Consider the following 20,677-nt stretch of genomic DNA (forward strand, 5'->3'; position numbering starts at 1 on the left):
CCAATAGAAACTATGGAGTGTTACTGTGTAACACAGGGCATGTCACCCTGCCCATGTGTCCACTATGCACATACATGCAGGCAGTGTACCTCCACCATGTTCACAAATGTACACCTGCAAATCTGTGCTACACACATCCCACACGTACTGTCCACTCTCAAACACGTGCTGCCAATACTACACACATCAGCAAAGTGGCACGTGGGCGGACAATACACTATTGGAACTAACACTGGTGTAAACAATACTACATTGACAATCATAGCTTTAATGAATCATGCCTGCTCAGCTACACCTTCAAAGATATCATTACACTCTACTGCTGACAACATGCTAACATTGCTATACTGCTGTAAAGTCACCCTGTGCATCAGCACCATGGTAGCCTGTTCCTGCATCAATGTTACAGATGACAGGAGGTGGCACAGGTTTCATCATATGCACAGGGTGTGTTGTGGGTTTGAGCCATACAATCGACATTTATGTGTGTGTGTGTGTGTGTGTGTGTGTGTGTGTGTGTGTGTGTGTGTGTGTGTGTGTGTGTGTGTGTGTATGTGTGTGTATGTGTGTGTATGTGTGTGAGGACCAAGAGTACTGCTATGGGCCAATGTTGATGTAATGTGTGCGGGTATGTGTTAGCCCTAGGTGTCTGTTTTATGTATGTGTGTGTCTGCATGCACACAGTTCCACCATGTGGCTGCCATATATGGGGATTTGTGGGACAGCCACAGACTGTACCTGCCAGGCTTTACAGATCACTGTCTCTGGCCACGGACATGGTACCTGTGCCTGGCAGTTGTGCTACTGACAGTATCAGGTACGAAGCCAGACTGGGTACTATCCTCAGAGGTGGACAGATGTACACTGGACCCAGGTCCCTGCTGGGACTGTCCAGAGCCACTTGTACGTGGTCTTCTAGGATGGTCTATGGACAGCCCACCCCCAACATTACTGGGGCTGGTACTGGCACTACTGGACTGGCTGTGGCTTGAGGGACGTGGAGAGGGACCACTGTTGCTGTACGCCACTCTTTGGGTACATATCCTGTAGTAAGGCTGAGATTGAACAGTAGTTTTATGTTTAGGTTTAGCTCTTCTTCCAACAGTGGTCCCTCTCCACAAAGGTAGTGCCTCAACGGATCCTGGAAACTATCGCCCCATAAGCCTGACTAGCTTGGTCTGCAAAGCTTTGGAAAGGATCATCATGGACCTCATAAATAAAGATATTGGGGACCTACAGACACTGGATCCTACCCAGTTTGGCTTTGTTAAGGGCAGATCCTGCCTCTTAAACCTGGTTGATTTCTTTGAAACAGTCACTAAGGCCATTGACGAGGGGAAGGTGGTCCACATGTAGGACGCAGCCCGGGACACCATATGGTACCATTGATGCTGTGTTTTTTGCTTTGGAGAGGGCAGATCTTACCTGAGCATCTGAGATGTCAGGGGGGCAGCACTGTGCTGGGGTAGATATTTGCCCTTTTGGTGGGGGGGGAATTTGCGCTGAACCTGTCAGCTAGGATGTTGGCAATGTCTGTGGGTTCAATGTATTTTTTTGTCATTTTGGACTAATTCTGAGCATATCTGGGAATTCCCCCCCAGGTTCCTAACATAACTAAAGAAAGCCTTGTGATTATCCTTAGTGTCCTGTGCAATTTTTCTCTCAAAGCTGGCCCTAGACGATTTTATGAGTGCCCGTAGTTTTTTGCTAATACTGATCAGAGATGCCTTTTTGGGATTTTGCTCTATCATGTAGTAGCTTCCTCCTTCTGTTGTATAGTTTGTTTATGGCTGGGGTCCACCAGACAGGACGTTTGCCTTTGGAGGACTGGGACTTGGTTTTATTTGGGATTGCATGATCCATGCATTCCTGAAGGTGTTCATAAAATGCGTTTATAAAGGATTCTGCGGTCTGGGCCGTATTTACCACAGGCCCAGGGGCATTGAAGGATTCTACCTCGGTTTTGAGGAGTGTGAAATTTGCATTAGAGAAGTTTTTCACTGTGGTTTTCAGGGCAGGGGTTGGAGTCGGGATGTGAATATTCAGTGAGATTAGTTTATGGTCTGATCTTACCAATGAGGGATACACTTCTGGTCTGGAGCATAGAGTCCCCATGTTGGTGATGATCAGGTCCAGTATGTTTTCCCCTCTTATGGAAGTGGTAACAAGTTGTTCCATAGCATTTGAGTTTATAAATTCTAGGAACCTTTGGGCTAGGGTGTTGGAGCTAGAGTAATGCCCCCAGTCTATGTTTGGGTAGTTGAAGTCGCTCAATATAATGGTGTTTGGAGAGACCTTCATATTTTCTAGTGTTCTCAGGAAGGCCGAGTGGGGTTCCTGGGTTTGGGAGGGTGGTCTGTAGCAGACTATAAACTGGAAGGCAGGTTTACCCACTGTTAGTTGCACATGGATAGTCTCTGATGCTTCGTGCTGTGCCACCAACCCGGAGGTGTGGGTATCTTTGACGAATATTGATACTCCCCCTCCTTTTGTGGTTTGGTCCAAGTTTTGGGGACAAAAAGCATGGTATGCAGTATAACCTGGTAGTGCTGGGGTGCTCTCGGGAGCCTTGAACCAGGTTTCTGTTACTGCACAAATATTGATGTTCTCCATGGTAAGGAGAGTTTCGAGTGCATGCCTCTTGAGGTTTAGACTTCTGGCATTGAGTAGCATTACTCTTAGTTTCTTATCCCTTGTGATATCTATGGAGGTGGGTTTGTCTTTTGAACCTTGCCTAAAAAAGGCACTATGGGGGTAGCAAGAGCCTTTGACAATATCCGAAAGCCCAGGGGTGACAGGTGCAAGCCATCCCTAGCGAAGCATTGTGGCTTGTTGAGCATGTCATCCCAGGCTGACAGGCATTGGATCCCCTGCAGTACTGTGGTTACTGTAACTGGATGGGGTATAGTACCATGAGCCATCATCATGCAGCATCATGTGGTCATTCAAGGCTACTAAGGTGTACCTGAACTGCAGTACCATGGCTACATTCGCCATTTCACAACCAGTTGTTACATGGGTGTGTAAGGTGCCCAATATGGAGCATTGCCTAACATGAATGTGTTATGTGTTGCAGAGTGTCGCACAGCCCCATGATATGCCCCTACCCCTCAAGTATATTATGTGTGCTGTGTGGATGATATTTAGGATACTGGAGTGTGACCTTACAGTGGGTGTCGGAATATGCCATGTGTAGCATATTAACGTGTACTGCGTTTGACAATGTTGTGTATGTTGTGTGCATGTTCATAGGAAGGTGGGTTCATAGATTAGTACTAAGCTAACTGCCCTTGAGAGCCATTTTAAGCCTAGCCAATTATCCCTTGTGAGATTCAAACCCTACACCTTGTGTTTGTAAGGCAAACACCTTAACCATTAGGCTACCCTCCCCAGCCCCTCCCCAATGTGTATCGACTCTGCCTATCCAATGTCCACTACAGTTTTGCCACAATTGTGTGGGATGCTCTGTGTATTGCATGTGTTTGAGGCAGCTATGCACGTTACTGGGGTGGGTGCCTGAAATATATACTGAACAAGAGAGGTCCCAGGACTGAGCCTTGTGGGATGCCACTTGTAACTGGTTTGGAGTCTGACATGGCTCCAGCAATTCTAACCATGTGGGTTCTGTCCTTGAGCCAGTTTGCAACCCATCTTGTGACATAGGGTTTATATTTAAGCTGGTGAGCTTATCTATAATGCCCGAGTGGGGTATTGTATCAAAGGCTTTATGCAGGTCCAGGTAGGTGTGGACCACCTTCCCTTTCAATGGCTAGTGACTGTTTCAAAGAAATCAACCAGGTTTAGAGGCAGGATCTGCCCTAACAAAGCAAACTGCAAAGATCCAGTGTCTGTAGGTCCCCAATATCTTTATTTATGAGGTCCATGATGATCCTTTCCATAGCTTTGCAGACCAAGCTAGTCAGGCTTATGGGGCGATAGTTTCCAGGATCCGTTGAGGCACCACCTTTGTGGAGAGGGACCACTGTTGCTGTATGCCACTCTTTGGGTACATATCCTGTAGTAAGGCTGAGATTGAACAGTAGTTTTATGTTTAGGTTTAGCTCTTCTTCCAACAGTGGTCCCTCTCCACAAAGGTGGTGCCTCAACAGATCCTGGAAACTATCGCCCCATAAGCCTGACTAGCTTGGTCTGCAAAGCTATGGAAAGGATCATCATGGACCTCATAAATAAAGATATTGGGGACCTACAGACACTGGATCCTACCCAGTTTGGCTTTGTTAAGGGCAGATCCTGCCTCTTAAACCTGGTTGATTTCTTTGAAACAGTCACTTAGGCCATTGACGAGGGGAAGGTGGTTCACATGTAGGACGCAGCCTGGGACACCATCTGGTACCATTGATGCTGTGTTTTTTGCTTTGGAGAGGGCAGCTCTTACCTGAGCATCTGAGATATCAGGGGGGCTGCACTCTGCTGGGATAGATATTTGCCCTTTTGGTGGGGGAATTTGCTGAACCTGTCAGCTAGGATGTTGGCAATGTCTGTGGGTTCAATGTATTTTTTTGTCATTTTGGACTAATTCTGAGCATATCTGGGAATTCCCCCCCAGGTTCCTAACATAACTAAAGAAAGCCTTGTTATTATCCTTAGTGTCCTGTGCAATTTTTCTCTCAAAGCTGGCCTTAGGCGATTTTATGAGTGCCCGTAGTTTTTTGCTAATAGTGATCAGAGATGCCTTCCCTTTTTGGGATTTTGCTCTATCATTTAGTAGCTTCCTTTTCCTTCTATTGTATAGTTTGTTTATAGCTGGGGTCCACCAGACAGGACGTTTGCCTTTGGAGGACTGGGACTTGGTTTTATTTGGGATTGCATGATCCATGCATTCCTGAAGGTGTTCATAAAATGCGTTTATAAAGGATTCTGTGGTCTGGGCCGTATTTTCCACAGGCCCAGGGGCATTGAAGGATTCCACCTCGGTTTTGAGGAGTGTAAAATTTTCATTAGAAAAGTTTTTCACTGCGGTTTTCAGGGCAGGGGGTGGAGTCGGGATGTGAATATTCAGTGAGATTAGTTTATGGTCTGATCTCACCAATGAGGGATACACTTCTGGTCTGGAGCATAGAGTCCCCATGTTGGTGATGATCAGGTCCAGTATGTTTTCCCCTCTTATGGAAGTGGTAACAAGTTGTTCCATAGCATTTGAGTTTATAAATTCTAGGAACCTTTGGGCTAGGGTGTTGGAGCTAGAGTAATGCTCCCAGTCTATGTTTGGGTAGTTGAAGTCGCTCAATATAATGGTGTTTGGAGAGACCTTCATATTTTCTAGTGTTCTCAGGAAGGCTGAGTGGGATTCCTGGGTTTGGGAGGGTGGTCTGTAGCAGACTATAAACTGGAAGGCAGGTTTACCCACTGTTAGTTGCACATGGATAGTCTCTGATGCTTCGTGCTGTGCCACCAACCCGGAGGTGTGGGTATCTTTGACGAATATTGATACTCCCCCTCCTTTTGTGGTTTGGTCCAAGTTTTGGGGACGAAAAGCATGGTATGAGGTATAACCTGGTAGTGCTGGGGTGCTCTCGGGAGCCTTGAACCAGGTTTCTGTTACTGCACAAATATTGATGTTCTCCATGGTAAGGAGAGTTTCGAGTGCATGCCTCTTGAGGTTTAGACTTCTGGCGTTGAGTAGCATTACTCTTAGTTTCTTATCCCTTGTGATATCTATGGAGGTGGGTTTATCTTTTGAGCCTTGCCTAAAAAAGGCACTATGGGGGTAGCAAGAGCCTTTGACAATATCCAAAGCCCAGGGTGACAGGTGCAAGCCATCCCTAGCGAAGCATCGTGGCTTGTCGAGCATGTCATCCCAGGCTGACAGGCATTGGATCCCCTATAGTACTGTGGTTACTGTAACTGGATGGGGTGTAGTACCATGAGCCATCATCATGCAGCATCATGTGGTCACTCAAGGCTACTAAGGTGTACCTGAACTGCAGTACCATGGCTACATTCGCCATTTCACAACCAGTTGTTAAATGGGTGTGTAAGGTGCCCAATATGGAGCATTGCCTAACATGAATGTGTTATGTATTGCAGAGTGTCGCACAGCCCCATGATATGCCCCTACCCCTCAAGTATATTATGTGTGCTGTGTGGATGATATTTGGGATACTGGAGTGTGACCTTACAGTGGGTGTCTGAATACGCCATGTGTAGCATATTAACGTGTACTGCGTTTGACAATGTTGTGTATGTTGTGTGCATGTTCATAGGAAGGTGGGTTCATAGATTAGTACTAAGCTAACTGCCCTTGCGAGCCATTTTAAGCCTAGCCAATTATCCCTTGTGAGATTCAAACCCTGCACCTTGTGTTTGTAAGGCAAAAACCTTAACCATTATGCTACCCTCCCCAGCCCCTCCCCAATGTGTATCGACTCTGCCTATCCAATGTCCACTACAGTTTTGCCACAATTGTGTGGGATGCTCTGTGTATTGCATGTGTTTGAGGCAGCTATGCACGTTACTGGGGTGTGCATAGTCTCACAGCAAACATGCACAGCATGCATTATGCATAGGTGTGTTACGTGTACATGTCCTACACCTCACCTATCATCATCATCTTCTTTCAGCTGTTCCCATTAGGGGTCACCACAGCAGATCACCCATTTCCATTTCTTCCTGTCCTCTGCATCTTGCTCTGTCACACCAACCACCTGCATGTCCTCTCTCACCACATCCATAAACCTTATCTTAGGCCTTCCTCTTTTCCTTTTACCTGGTATCTTCATCCTTAGCATCTTTTTCTCAATATACTCAGCATCATCCTCAGCACATATCCAAACCAACGTAATCGTGCCTCTCTGGCTTTGTCTCCAAACCTTCCAACCTGGGCTGACTCTCTAATATACTTATTCCTAATCCTGTCCACCCTCGTCACACCCAGTGCAAATCTTAACATCTTTAATTCTGCCACATTCAGCTCACACTCCTGCCTTTTTGTCAATGCCACTGTCTCCAACCCATATAACATAGCTGGTCTCACTACCGTCTTGTAGACTGTCCCTTTCATGCTTACAGGTACTCGTCTGTCACAAATCACTTTTGACACTCTTCTCCACCCACTCCATCCTGCCTCTACTCTCTTCTTCACCTCTCTTCCACACTCACCGTTACTCTGAACTATTGACCCCAAGTATTTAAACTCATCCACCTTCGCCACCTCTACTCCTTGCATCCTCACCATTCCTCTATCCTCCCTCTCATTCACACACACATATATTCTGTCTTAGTCCTGCTGACCTTCATTTCTCTTCTCTCTAGAGCATATCTCCATCTCTCCAGGGTCTCCTCCACCTGTTCCCTACTCTCACTACAGATCACAATGTCATCTGCAAACATCATAGTCCACGGAGACTCCTGTCTGATCTCATCTGTCAACCTGTCCATCACCATTGCAAATAAGAAAGGGCTCAGAGCTGATCCTTGATGTAACCCCACCTCCACCTTAAACGCATCCATCACTCCCACCGCAGACCTCACCGCTGTCACACTACCCTCGTGCATATCCTGTACCACTCTTACATACTTTTCTGACACTCCTGACTTCCTCATACAGTACCACAACTCCTCTCTAGGCACCCTGTCATATGCTTTCTCTAAGTCTACAAAAACACAATGCAACTCCTTCCGACATTCTCTGTACTTCTCCATCAACACTCTCAGAGCAAAGATCGCATCTGCAGTGCTCTTTCCTGGCATGAAACCATACTGATGATCACTAATCATCACGTCCCTTCTTAACCTTGCCATTCTTTCCCATAACTTCATGTTGTGACTGATCAATTTTATCCATCTGTAGTTACTACAGCTATGCACATCACCCTTATTCTTAAAAATCGGTACCAAAACACTTTTTCTCCATTCCTCAGGCATCCTCTCACTTTACAAGATTTCATTAAACAATCTGGTTAAAAACTCCACTGCCATTTCACCTAAACACCTCCATGCTTCCACAGGTATGGCATCTGGGCCAACAGCCTTTCCATTCTTCATTCTCTTCATAGCTATCCTTACTTCCTCCTTGCTAATCCATTGTACTTCATGATTTACTATCCCTACATCATCCAACCTTCTCTCCCTCTCATTCTCTTCATTCATCAACCCCTCAAAGTACTCTTTTCATCTCCTCAACACACTCTCCTCGCTTGTGAGTATGTTTCCCTCATTATCCTTTATCACCTTTAACTGCTGCACATCTTTCCTAGCTCGGTCCCTCTGTCTAGCCAATTAGTTCAGGTCATTTTCTCCCTCCTTAGTGTCCAACCTTTCATACAACTCTTCATATGCCTTATTCTTAGCCTTTGCCACCTCTCTCTTTGCCATGCACCTCATCTCCTTATACTCCTGTCTACTTTCTTCATCTCTCTGACAATCCCACTTCTTCTTTGCCAACTTCTTTCTCTGTATACTCTCCTGTACTTCCTCATTCCACCACCATGTGTCCTTGCCATCCTTCCTCTCTCCAGATGTGATACCAAGCACCTTTCTAGCCATCTCCCTTACTAGCTCTGCTGTAGTTACCCAGCTATTTGGTAACTCTTCACTGCCACCCAGTGTCTGCCTTAACTCATCCCTGAACTCCACCTCACAATTACCCTTTTTCAATTTCCACCACTTGATCCTTGGTGCTGCCCTCACACTCCTCCTCTTCTTGATAACCAATGTCATCCTACAAACCACTATCCTATGCTGCCTAATGACACTTTCTCTGGTCACCACTTTACAGTCTCCAATCTCCTTCAAACTGGCCCTCCTACATAGGATATAATCCACCTGTGTGCATCTTCCTCCACTCTTGTATGTCACCCTATGCTCCTCCCTCTTGTTAAAATACGTATTCACCACAGCCATGTCCATCCTTTTCGCAAAATCCACTACCATCTGACCTTCTGTATTCCTTTGTTTAACACCATACCTACCCATCACTTCCTCATCCTCTCTATTCCCTTCACCAACATGCCCATTGAAATCTGCTCCAATCACCACTCTCTCACCCTTGGGTACAGTCATCACCACTTCATCCAATTCACTCCAAAATTTTTCTTTCTCATCCATTGCACACCCAACTTGTGGAGCATATGCACTAACAACGTTCATCATTACACCATCAATTTCCAGCATCATAAACATCACTCTATCCGACATTCTTTTCACCTCCAAAACACTCTCAGCATACTGTGCCATTTCTCCTCCCATCCACACCATGATAAAACCCACCTCCGATACACCTAGCCTTACTCCCCTTCCATCTTGTCTCTTGCACACACAATATACCAACCTTCCTTCTGTCCATCATATCAGCTGGCTCTCTCCCTATACCAGTCATACTGCCAACATTCAAAGTTCCGACCCTCACTACCACAGTCCTAGCCTTTCTCCTCTCCTCCTGATTTGGAACATAATCTGTCAGACTGTCAACATTACTACTAAGATTGCAAACCCACAGTAGCAATGCCACAGTTGCACTGACAAACTGTCTCATATCCTTGTCCCTCTGGTGATAGGCAGCAGACCCATGCTGGTGAGTGTGTTCTACTTTTAATATTGCATCATGCAATATTAAAAGTAGAACACACTCACCAGCATGGGTCTGCTGCCTTGCTGTCACACCAGAGGGACCTACAAGGATATGAGACAGTTTGTCAGTGGCAACAACTGTGGCATTGCTACTGTGTATTTGCAATCTTACAGTAGTACAATGGTTGACAGTCACAGGCCTACAGATTATGTTCCAAATTATCAGTATTGCACAACACCAGGCTCCACATCTTCTAACTACACAGTACATATCTCACATATGCATGATCTACCAATAGAGGTAACAGTAGTCTACAGATATGCCATGTTACCTGCACGCTCCATGTCAACTCGCTGGGTGGCTCCGGCCTCCATGATGATACATGTTTGCTGTTGTTGTTGTTGGCCAGGAGCCACCAGGCTGAGGAGCAGCTCCTCCACTCTGGTGAGGGGGGGTGGATGGCTACCCCACCACCTGTGGCAAGCTGTTGTCTATGGACATCAGACGCACGCTGCCAGACATGTCTAAGTAAATCACTTCATCGCTTCCCATGCTCTGGAACAAGATCCCAGTTCATGTTAGGCAGAGCCCCTCACTGACTCTCTTCAAGAGAAATCTTGATGAGTGGATGGGAGATCGTAAGTTTACCCCAGGGGTCACATCTGTGTCACTACTAGACAGGGGCACAGTAAACTAATTCTATTATATAAGGGGACCTTCACTGTGTCACTACTAGACAGAGGCACAGTATTCTAAATCTATTCTGTGCATTTTTGTACCATTTCATGGGGTGGTGAAAGCCACATCACTATGGCTAGGCTTACAAATGCCCCAGGGCAGATAGCCTAGTACTAAACTATGAAACTATGAAACTATAAACTACAGTGATGGTGTACCTGCTAATATGTCCGGTTATGCATGCCTATGTCATTTACCCAACGGACAACATCTTGCCACAGTGCAGTCCGCTCATGCTGGTCCTGGCTGGTTCTTGAGAACAGCAGGGCATAGTGCTGAACCAGGCTGGTTGTGATCTGCTCATCCTCAGCTGGGCTATATGTCGGATTGCGATGGTGAGCCATGACCCAGGAAGACAATGAAACAATATGTGTGAGCAAGTCATGTGGCACACTTAACATTCTAAAGTACAGATATCACTGAATTGTCATATATAGCAACCTATTGGCTGTCAGAGGATACACACTTTCAATACCACATATCAGTGCTCATACCACAACTGCCTGACAGTGCCTGGTATGCTCTATATATCAAACCATGTTCTGCACAGCAACAAAGAGAAACCAGTATGTAAGACTATACAACAGTACATGTCACACTGTATGCAACCCATTGCACCACCTAGCCACGGGAGGTATATATCAAGCTAATGCATAAAGAAATATGTCATCCATTGCAATGATTGTAAAGTCCAGTTACAGTATTACCAGTATACCACACTAGTTTTTGTGGCAAACCCCTGCCTAACATATGTGCACATTCGTTAGTATAGGTGGCATACTGCTGTACTAGACTATACATGTTGCTAGATACACACTTATATCCTGTAACACACATATGACCAAGGGCATGTTACAGGCATACCCACACACACATCAGACATACATACAAGACACAAAGGTATGGCAACCCAGATGAGCTTTACCTGTGTACCATACAGTACTGTGTGACATTATGCCTGAGGTATGTAATCTGTGAAGACTATAGGGAACATACATAACAGTGTTTCCAAGCAATGTGGACATACACCATACTGTGCTGTTTAGGCCTACAGCCTCAGGTAGTACTACAGTTCATACGGGATTTGGATTCATCAGCAGTACCAATCAATAAGCATACATGTACTGCTTTAGCCTACACTGGCACACCCCAGTCCACACCAAGGGACTATGTCAGACCATATGCCATACTGATTTTTCTGCCAAGCAATAGCATACACATCTTTTGCTGGGATCAGAGCTAGGACACAAAATAGCATGACAGAAACAGCTTCCCACTAAGCTATTACACATTTACAGAACCTCGACACATTCACCAACACATTCACCATCACACTCAGTCAACCTCACATAGCAATTCTTGCAACAAGTACATGTGGGTGTGTATTGGTTCATAGGTAGGTAATATGCTATTGTCCCTAGGGCCTATAGAAGCCTAGCCATATGCTACCCTGGCCTTTGACACACATGTAATTTAATTTCACATGCCCCTATCTAGCAGAGCCACAGAGGTGATTCCCTGTGTGTATTTCCTATCTCCCATCCAATCATCAGGATTATTCATGACAGCTGCTAATGAGGAGCTTGGTTTGCTATTAATAGGTGGTTTGTTCCAGAGTATGGGATGTCTCTGAGATAGGAATCTATCTCTCCAGCATGTCCTGTCTACTGAGATGACAATGTTTAGGTCCCTAGAGCATGTAGCTCGTAGTGGTTGTGATCTGTTTATGTGGAGCATGTCCAACAGCTCTGGGTTTGACATAGCTTTGTATGTTAGGCAGAGGTCACCTCTGGGTAGGCGGTATGCAACACAGTCTACCTGTGGTTTTGTGAGACGGTCTGCATAGGGCATCTATTTGAGGCCGGTATTAGTCTTTGTGTGGTATGTCTGTGGCCTTTCCAGTTGCTGTAGATGTCCTATGAGGTACATACCACATGGGGCATTGTACTCTATAATGGGTTTTATGTGTAATGAGTAGAGGGGAACACTGACCTATACTTCCCTGGATGACACACCATTTGTGATGAGGTGTGCCACGTAGACAGATTACATGACTAGTGTGGCACTGTGATTATCAAAGGGGAGACTACTGTCCACCTGTGTCCCATGGTCTCTTATCACACTTTCGGTGTTAAGTAGACTACCATCTATGTGGTAGCTCATGGGTACGGAGTTTTTGCCAGAAGGGATGCCAATGCTGTTTCAACACTGAGCTTGAGTCCATGGCTTTGTCACCTGACATCTGTCGCAGTAATTATGACCCTGTCTCTCCCTCTCTCTCTATATATATATATACACATACATATAAACATCCATTGGTGTACATATAGATATACATATAGGCACATATACAGTCCACCTTTCATGGTGGGAATATCAATTATGCAAAGGTTGTGAGGTATACTGTTATGTAATAATATTGCACAGTGTTGTGCGGAATGCATTGAAGGTATTCTCAGCCCATGTAGCTTTAGCAGACCTCACTGGCTGCAACACTGCAAACCTGACAAATCATACCCACAGCGTTTAACCACCACATGTCATATACCAGCACTGTATGCTGTCTTGTTTGCCACACACTACAACCTACATAGAAATATGCACATAACAACCTTCACCAACATATATATGTCCACCCTTCACAAACAGTTGCAGTATGTCCCTTGCTCTATGCACATGTACAGATGCTAATATATCTGACACATACAGATCTCTCCATATGTGTGTGCCATACACACACAAGGTCCACACTGTTGTAAGTCCGTGGACCTCACGGCTGACCTGTTGGGCCTTGCTGCAACATGAACAGGTGTCACATGTGAGCACACAGTAATATTAGAGGGTGTATATATAGCAGCAAATGCTAGATTAGCATACTAGCCTGGTACAGCTGTTGCCAATGCTAAGCTACACGTTAATATGACTATCATGCATTTGTTACTCTGTTACATTCATGTTTATATAACTGTATGCGCTATTCCCCCAAACAGACATTGTACACACTACTGTACAGAACACAGATAACATGGATCAGATGTTTGACATTTAATGCTGAACTACATATGTCACAGTCATATCCCACTGCACACAGCTACACACTGATTTCTCCATGGCAGTAGTTATGCAGGGCATCTGTGCATAGATAGGTACTGCTGCCACATATGGATGATTCAAAGTATATAGAGTACTCTTCAAAAACATCTACTACATGCCAGTAAATACATATCTGTTACATACCTTTCCTTTGTATGCATTTGTATTTGTCAGTTCCGTGTGTTTTGTATTTTTTTTTTGTTATATCTTATTTTTTTTAATATATATATATATATATATATATATATATATATATTTTTTTAATATCTTATTTTTTTTTTGCTGTTGCTGTTGTTGGTGTCTGTCTGCCTGTCTGTCTGTGTGTCCCTCTCTCACTCTCTCTCTCTCCGTAGCTGCAATGAAATGATTACATGTGTGGACAGCAAGTACAGCCTGCTTTTATAGGTATCTGCACATGTGCATGTGATGGCCTCTGCACCAATTGGTGGCCACCATTTGGTAATTGCATGCAGCCTGCTGTGTGGTAATTGCAGTACTCACTGTCATAGCAACCCAATGCTATAAATTGCTAGGTCAGGTAGGCGTAGCCCTTTCAGCTTTCCAAAGTGGGGACCATGCTTGTTTGCTGTGGACACCGTTGTGTAAGTCAGAAGGATGGTATACTTCTTATATGTGAAGCTAGGGGTGTAGCCAGTAATTTGAATGTTGTACTCAGATCTGAATATTGCCACTTCCAGTACACAGTTGTCAGTGTAGAATTGTACTCACCCCTACAAATGCTAACACAAGATACATGGAAGTATGTAGTTTATTTTCTACTTATACATTTAGCTGCCATGCATACGTAGTTACTGAGATGTATTCATTTGGCACATGAATTGTTTGTGAACTGCTATACTGTGAATATTAATGTACTCACTTCTGCACAGTTGATGCTCTTTTATTGTTGACATTAGCAAAGGATGTTCATGTAAACTGGACAATTCCAGTATTGAGTATGCCTACCTACATCCTTACTGGACCCTGAACACACAGGTATTTTGTACGTTTGGGTGGGGATTGTCCTGCTATGATACTGTGTGGGGGTTGTAAAGTGCTGCTGTAACATTACCAATGTCTGGTTCTATTATCACAGTCATGTAATGCAATTCCACAACAACTGCTGGTAAAGTTACACAGAACAGGTTTTGTGTTATGGCATTCCTATTTTCCATTTACATTCACTCATTCTGATGCATGATATATATATTTCAGCAACAATCTGCTGTGTATCTACTTGGCTTAGTGGTACTTCATGTAGTCTAGTGTGTCCAAGGTCTGGGGTTCGAGACCGACAGTGGTGTTTTATTCTGACGCTGAGCAGAACAAGGGCCCTCACATGCAGGGTGACTAAGGCACTTTTAAGCAGTTGTAAGTGGGTTTGTGCGGGTTTGCGCGAAGCTTAGCAATACTTAGCTAAGCGCACACAAGCACACACTCGCGCAAACCTGCTAACTACTGCTTAAAAGTGCTTACTCCCGCTAGCCCCCGCGCTCATTTCTTTGAAAGAAAAGAAATGGGGAGATAGGAAAGTGGTGAAAATGGGGACAAAGTGGGAAAGACAGTAGGGAAAACAGCTCGAGATGTGCAGGACGGGTGTAGGGAAGGTCCATAGCTGCCCATTTCTTTAACAGCAGCAGCTGTGCATATGCTAGAAATTTGGAGGGAAATTTGAAACCTTCCACCCCTGAGAGAGGGGTGAGGACAACAAAGTACGTTGTTCTGCCAATTAAATATCAGTTTATGTGTCCAGCGGACATGTGTGCAAAATGGGCAGCTATGTATGGGGCGTAATTTTTTTTTGGGAGCAGATTGCCCTTTTTTTTCAGGTGAGAGTGGAATGTGGGGTAGGGGAAGTAGGTATATTTGAGGAGGTAGGTTGGGGAGGTAAACAGACAAGACAAATAAGACACATACAGGGGCGGAATATGACACATGTGGTGGGTGAACACCATTGACGGGGAAGGATATTTGGAAATCGCAAGCCCATGAGCCCACAGATGGCAACAGTGGAACTGAGATCCCCACCCATGGGCAGTCACCACTGCACCTTCACAGCCCAGAGGCTGGCTGTGCTGGGGGCTGCGTAGGAGGGGCAGGCTCATCCGTGAGTCATGCCACACGTGCCTCAAGCTGGCATAGAGGATCAGCGACTGAACACTCGATCTCCCTATGCACCACAGCCCGGACCGTTCGAAGGGTGATAGGTGGCCCTCCTCCGGCCATGCTTGCAGGCGGGGGACAAGACCCATCCCCTGCAGTGCTTCCACCTGAAGGTGGCACAGGGCCAATAGAGGAGGAGGTCCCGGGCTGGGCACCGGACCTGCTGGTGCCAGGTGCCATCGCCAGCTGAGGTGGGACAGGTGGGTCCACTGGGACTGGCCTTCCCATACATTCTATGTTTAGGAGGATTTGATGACAATATGGGTTGGCAACAGCCAACAGCATTCCAAATTAGTTGTAACAGCATGCAGTAATATTCCCATTAACACAACACACCAGAGTTCCAACAGCTGAACAGCAAGCATAACACATGCATATATAGAACAACAGTGGACATTTCAACAGCATGCAGGATTGTTTGGTGGCAACAAGCCACCAAGATTGTGGTATTTGAACAGGATGCATCAAAGTAAATGCAGATATTATAAACCAATAGGGCATATGTCCCAACAAATGTTTTGAGATTAGACATACCCATAGAGGTGTAGAATTGCATTGTTCATGCACACACAGTAGGGTGTAAAAAGATACCTCCATTAACAACTTATATGTACTTATAGTTTATACTACATTCCTATTGACTGCAGGTATATATCCCCTACATGTATTATTACACTAGGCAATGTCCATTAAATTGTGAAATGGGTTTTGCTAGTTCTTTATATACCTGACATGTATCTGACATACAGACTGTCCAGGATGCAGATGTTACTGCTACGTATTTATATATTTTATTTAAATTTATATATCTACATATCTGGATGCATTCAGGTGACATTATCAATTATATTTTAACAGCCCCCTACATTTCTAGCAGCACACTTACATTTCTGGGGAACACAATAACAAGCTACTCATGTGCCAGATTAACCTATACATGCCAACCATTAACCAACAGTTGAGGACTGTATATATGCTTAACAGCTACTGGCACTCCCTTCATCCACTTTATATGGGCCTACCCAAGTGTGGGTTGACAGCGCTTAATACAACAGTACTATTTCTATAATGGAAGAGTACAACAACATATTGAGGAAAGTGACACGGACACACTCCAGGAATTATACCTTTATTAATTACATTACACACTTTTCTAGAGGCTCTCATTTATTTGATATTACAGTGCATGCAGAAGACTTATTCAAAACATATTATACCTTTATTAATGGGTTACAACACTTTTTTTTCATGCTCTCTCACTTATTTTATATAACAATACATGCAGAATAATTACTAACCTGCCTGGTGGCGCAGCCTTAGCAGCCTATCTGCATAGGCTTACTGATTTGCAGCATGTACACCTGCAGCTGTGAAGTAAATTAAGTGATATTGAGACATATACCTATCCATAATATAGACTACAATAGCAATTCTTACATACTTCATTCCATGGCTACCTACTCAGTAGTTGGACATTTTGCATCCCACGGGCCTCCTGTATCCACTGGTTCAGTTGGTCCTGCTTGTGTCTCTTCAGGTCTGTGTGGTGGTGTCTGACCTGCTCACCAGTCTGAGGGACACCCGTGGCACTGGTGAGATCATGTGCGAAACGGTTCCAAGCTTCTGCTTCATATTCAGTGCCCTGGAACGGGTCCTGCAGGAGTCTGGCATCATGATTATGGACGAGGAGCTAAACCATCACTTTTGACTCCTCAATGCCCCACCGTTGCTCTCGAAAGCGAGAACCCTCTCCAACACCAGCCATGCTGCCTGCAGATGGGAGCTACAACCAGTTATGGCAAGTATTCCCGCCTATGGAGCTTAAATATGCCTCATTTCCCGCACTTATTTGTGATTGGCCAGATTTGAAAATTCTCAGCTGAGTGCACACCTGTTTAGCACTGGGTAGACTCTGATTAATATGTATATGTGTGTTGACAGTGCATGAACATCAAATGCTGTCATGGCTTAGTGGTTCAGTACTGTGATTATGGTGCACACTATCCTGGGTTCAAGGCCTGTCACTGCTTTTTATTTTACTACTGGCCTGACCGGCTAGGAGGTGTGGCTGTGTTTAGCCGACTTTGCTCAACTTTGCCCAATGTTGCTCTACGTTGCCCGACATTGCGCTAGTTAGTGCGGTGCACAGCTTTGCGCAAACATGTTTTGCTTGCGCTAGTTGGTGCGATGCGCAGCTCCGCAAAAAGCTATTGCGCTAGTTAAAGCAGTGCTAAGCTATGAGCAATTATACTTAAATGTACTTAATACTGATAAACCTTGCTTAGCAGTGCTTCACATTGCTTAAGATACGTTACTTATGCATTCATCAGTATGCATAACCAATTCACCTTCTTATATATGTATAAAATACCGTTCATTACTACATAGGCCATTTCAATGCTTTTTACTAAATTTTAAAAGATAATTGTCAGGAATTATTTTTCTATACAGATTTCATACAGAAAATAGAAAGGGGAGTGGAGGGACTCGAACCGTGAATGCCTCCTCTTTGTGCGAACGCTCTACCACTACGCTATTGCTATTTGTCTTAATTTGCATATAAGTGTCTTATTATCCTCTTCGATGTCTAAACTGCTAACTGTAGCTAAGCAATGGGCAAACCCGCGCAAACACGCACAAATATGGGCAGCTATATCGGGAATAAAAAAAATATATATAAGAGTTTTACATTTTATAATTGTACAGGGGTTTAGAATGTGGGGGAGTGCAGTGTTGTGTATATACACATTTGAGCGGACTCGCTCATGTCATTTACATTTGACGATTGTGGGACTTGCAAGGGCGTGGATTTTTGGACTGCTTGGCAGTCTGACACGGCCCCTGCACTCATGCATGCTCTGTGTTAGCCTTAGAGTTGAGTCAGCGTGCCCTCATGAATATGCATGGTACGCTGACGTCATCCTCTTAGGCTGCAGTTTCCGTGTAAGACTTATTTAGTCTTACATGGAGGATTAGTGAATCCCGGGGAAAAACTTTTAATTTTTGCTTTCGTCTTACAAAAAAACTTCTTCAGAACAAATGTAATAAAATACATACAATCCTTTTAAACCCTTAACAACCAGTACAAACATTTCTTTAATTAAATAATCATTCAATTAAGTGAAACATTAATAAGAAATTCACTATTTAAAGAAACTACATAATATATGCTAATACCAGTTATAATAAAAAATACTATTACATTATTTATGTAGTTTCAGCCTTCTAGTTTTTTAAAACAATTTAATGTTGTTAGAATCATTGTAAATGGTTTAAAAGGACTGTAAGCACTTTATTATATTTGTTCTGAAGAATTTTTTTTGTAAAATGAAAGCAAAAATTAAACATTTTTAACACTAAATTTTGGAATTGTCTCCCATTTAAAGCAAACCTTGGTGGATTTATTTATTTTAAGATTTTAGATTACCTGATTTGAAGGGATATTTCAGTGCTGCACAGTTAAGGCTCTTATACATAATGCAAGATGAAAGCTACATTTCAAAGTGGAAAGGGATGATAATGAAGTGGGGGTGGGGGTAATTCAAGAAATAAGGAAAGAGTGGGATTGTGGACTCAGATCCTTAAGAAGAATAACAACAATAATACAGAATATTATATTCATAAAGTAGCCAAAAGTATACTAATAATAGAGAAAGGAGATTTTGCTCATAGGGATAACTGCAAACAGAGGTACAGTGAATATGCAACAGGGGGCTGGAATTTACTGGAAGAAGCTGACAAAGGAACCAATGTATTGGGAACAAGTAATTAGAGAAGGAAAGTTAATAGAATGGGAAGAGGCCAGGAAGACATTTGGACTGTAGGCTAGAGATTGTCTTCCCTAGCAGGAATTGCTATTGGAATACAGGCAAAGAAAAAGAGATAGGGGAATCCAAAATGAAAGATCTGTACTGGTTGGGTTTTTAACTAATTCTAGAACAGACACTGCTGTTAAAAAGGGATAATTAGTTGGGCATATAAAATATAGCATGATCACTATAGGAATCAATCAAAGGATGTCAGAAAAGATTGTAAAGAGAGATTAGATTAAAAATTTACAAAGAAACAATGGTAGGACATATGTATGCCTCCCAAATATGCAACACAATCTAGAAGATTTAGGCCTTTTGCCTATAAGTGTTTACACAGGTACTTTTATACCCCAAGCAGGCACCAAATATTTGTTTTCCTCAGGTAGATGGCAAATGTTGGAGGTGTAATGGAAAAGAAAGAAGTACCTGGGAGCATATGTTCACAGGGTATAATGAGTTGGCAGACTTTAAAAATTCGCTACAATTATGTCAAGAATACTGGGCAAACAAATTTGTAACTATGGAAGTGATTTTATGATCTGAGATCCAGGATCTGAATTGCCTAGACATAGTAATGCCTTGTTAAGTTTAATTCTTGTGGCTGCCAAAAAAATAAGTTGCTAGAAAATGGAAATCAAAGTATAAACCAGCCATACTTTAAGTAGTGGATATTGTAACAGAGTAAAAAAAACAAGAAATTGGATCTCTAGAAAAGGACAGAAATAAATTACTTGGAAAAAATGGAACTGGTGGGAACAATACATACAGAAAATTGTTTTATAGGAGGAATGAGGTTTTAAGAGAAATCATAAATTGAACAATTTATATAATGTTGGTTTGATTATATTATATAGAAAAAATATATGTGATCTATAATGTTTATACATGTGAACATGTTAATATGGTTTGATTACTTTTATATAAATGTAAATTTACCTATGCCACAACTGCTACTTCAATAAAGGTGTTTAAAAATAATATTCATCAACTCCTTCTTCCAATTACTAGTAATACTATTACTAATTATATCCATATATACTGCAATTCCTAGAGAAAAGTGTTTAAAAATATTTATTCTGAACTGATTCAAATCAAAAATGTTGTATAAGTATAGGCTGAAATTTAACCCTCTTTTTTTTTAAATACTTCTGAAATCATTGCATCCAGTCTTGAACCATTGTAACCTCAGCTGATAAGAAAATGTTGCAATACTTTTGTTTTTGTTTCAAAAACACTGTCAGTACTGATAACACAGCTACAATTGTTAAATTGTCCTGTTCTCGTTTTCCACTTCATAAATAATGGATTCTGAGTACTGTAAAATGATAATTATTCACAAACA

This window comes from Protopterus annectens, chromosome 1.part1, assembly GCF_019279795.1.
Source record: "Protopterus annectens isolate FY-2018-M chromosome 1.part1, PAN1.0, whole genome shotgun sequence".
Taxonomy (NCBI): Eukaryota; Metazoa; Chordata; order Ceratodontiformes; family Protopteridae; genus Protopterus; species Protopterus annectens.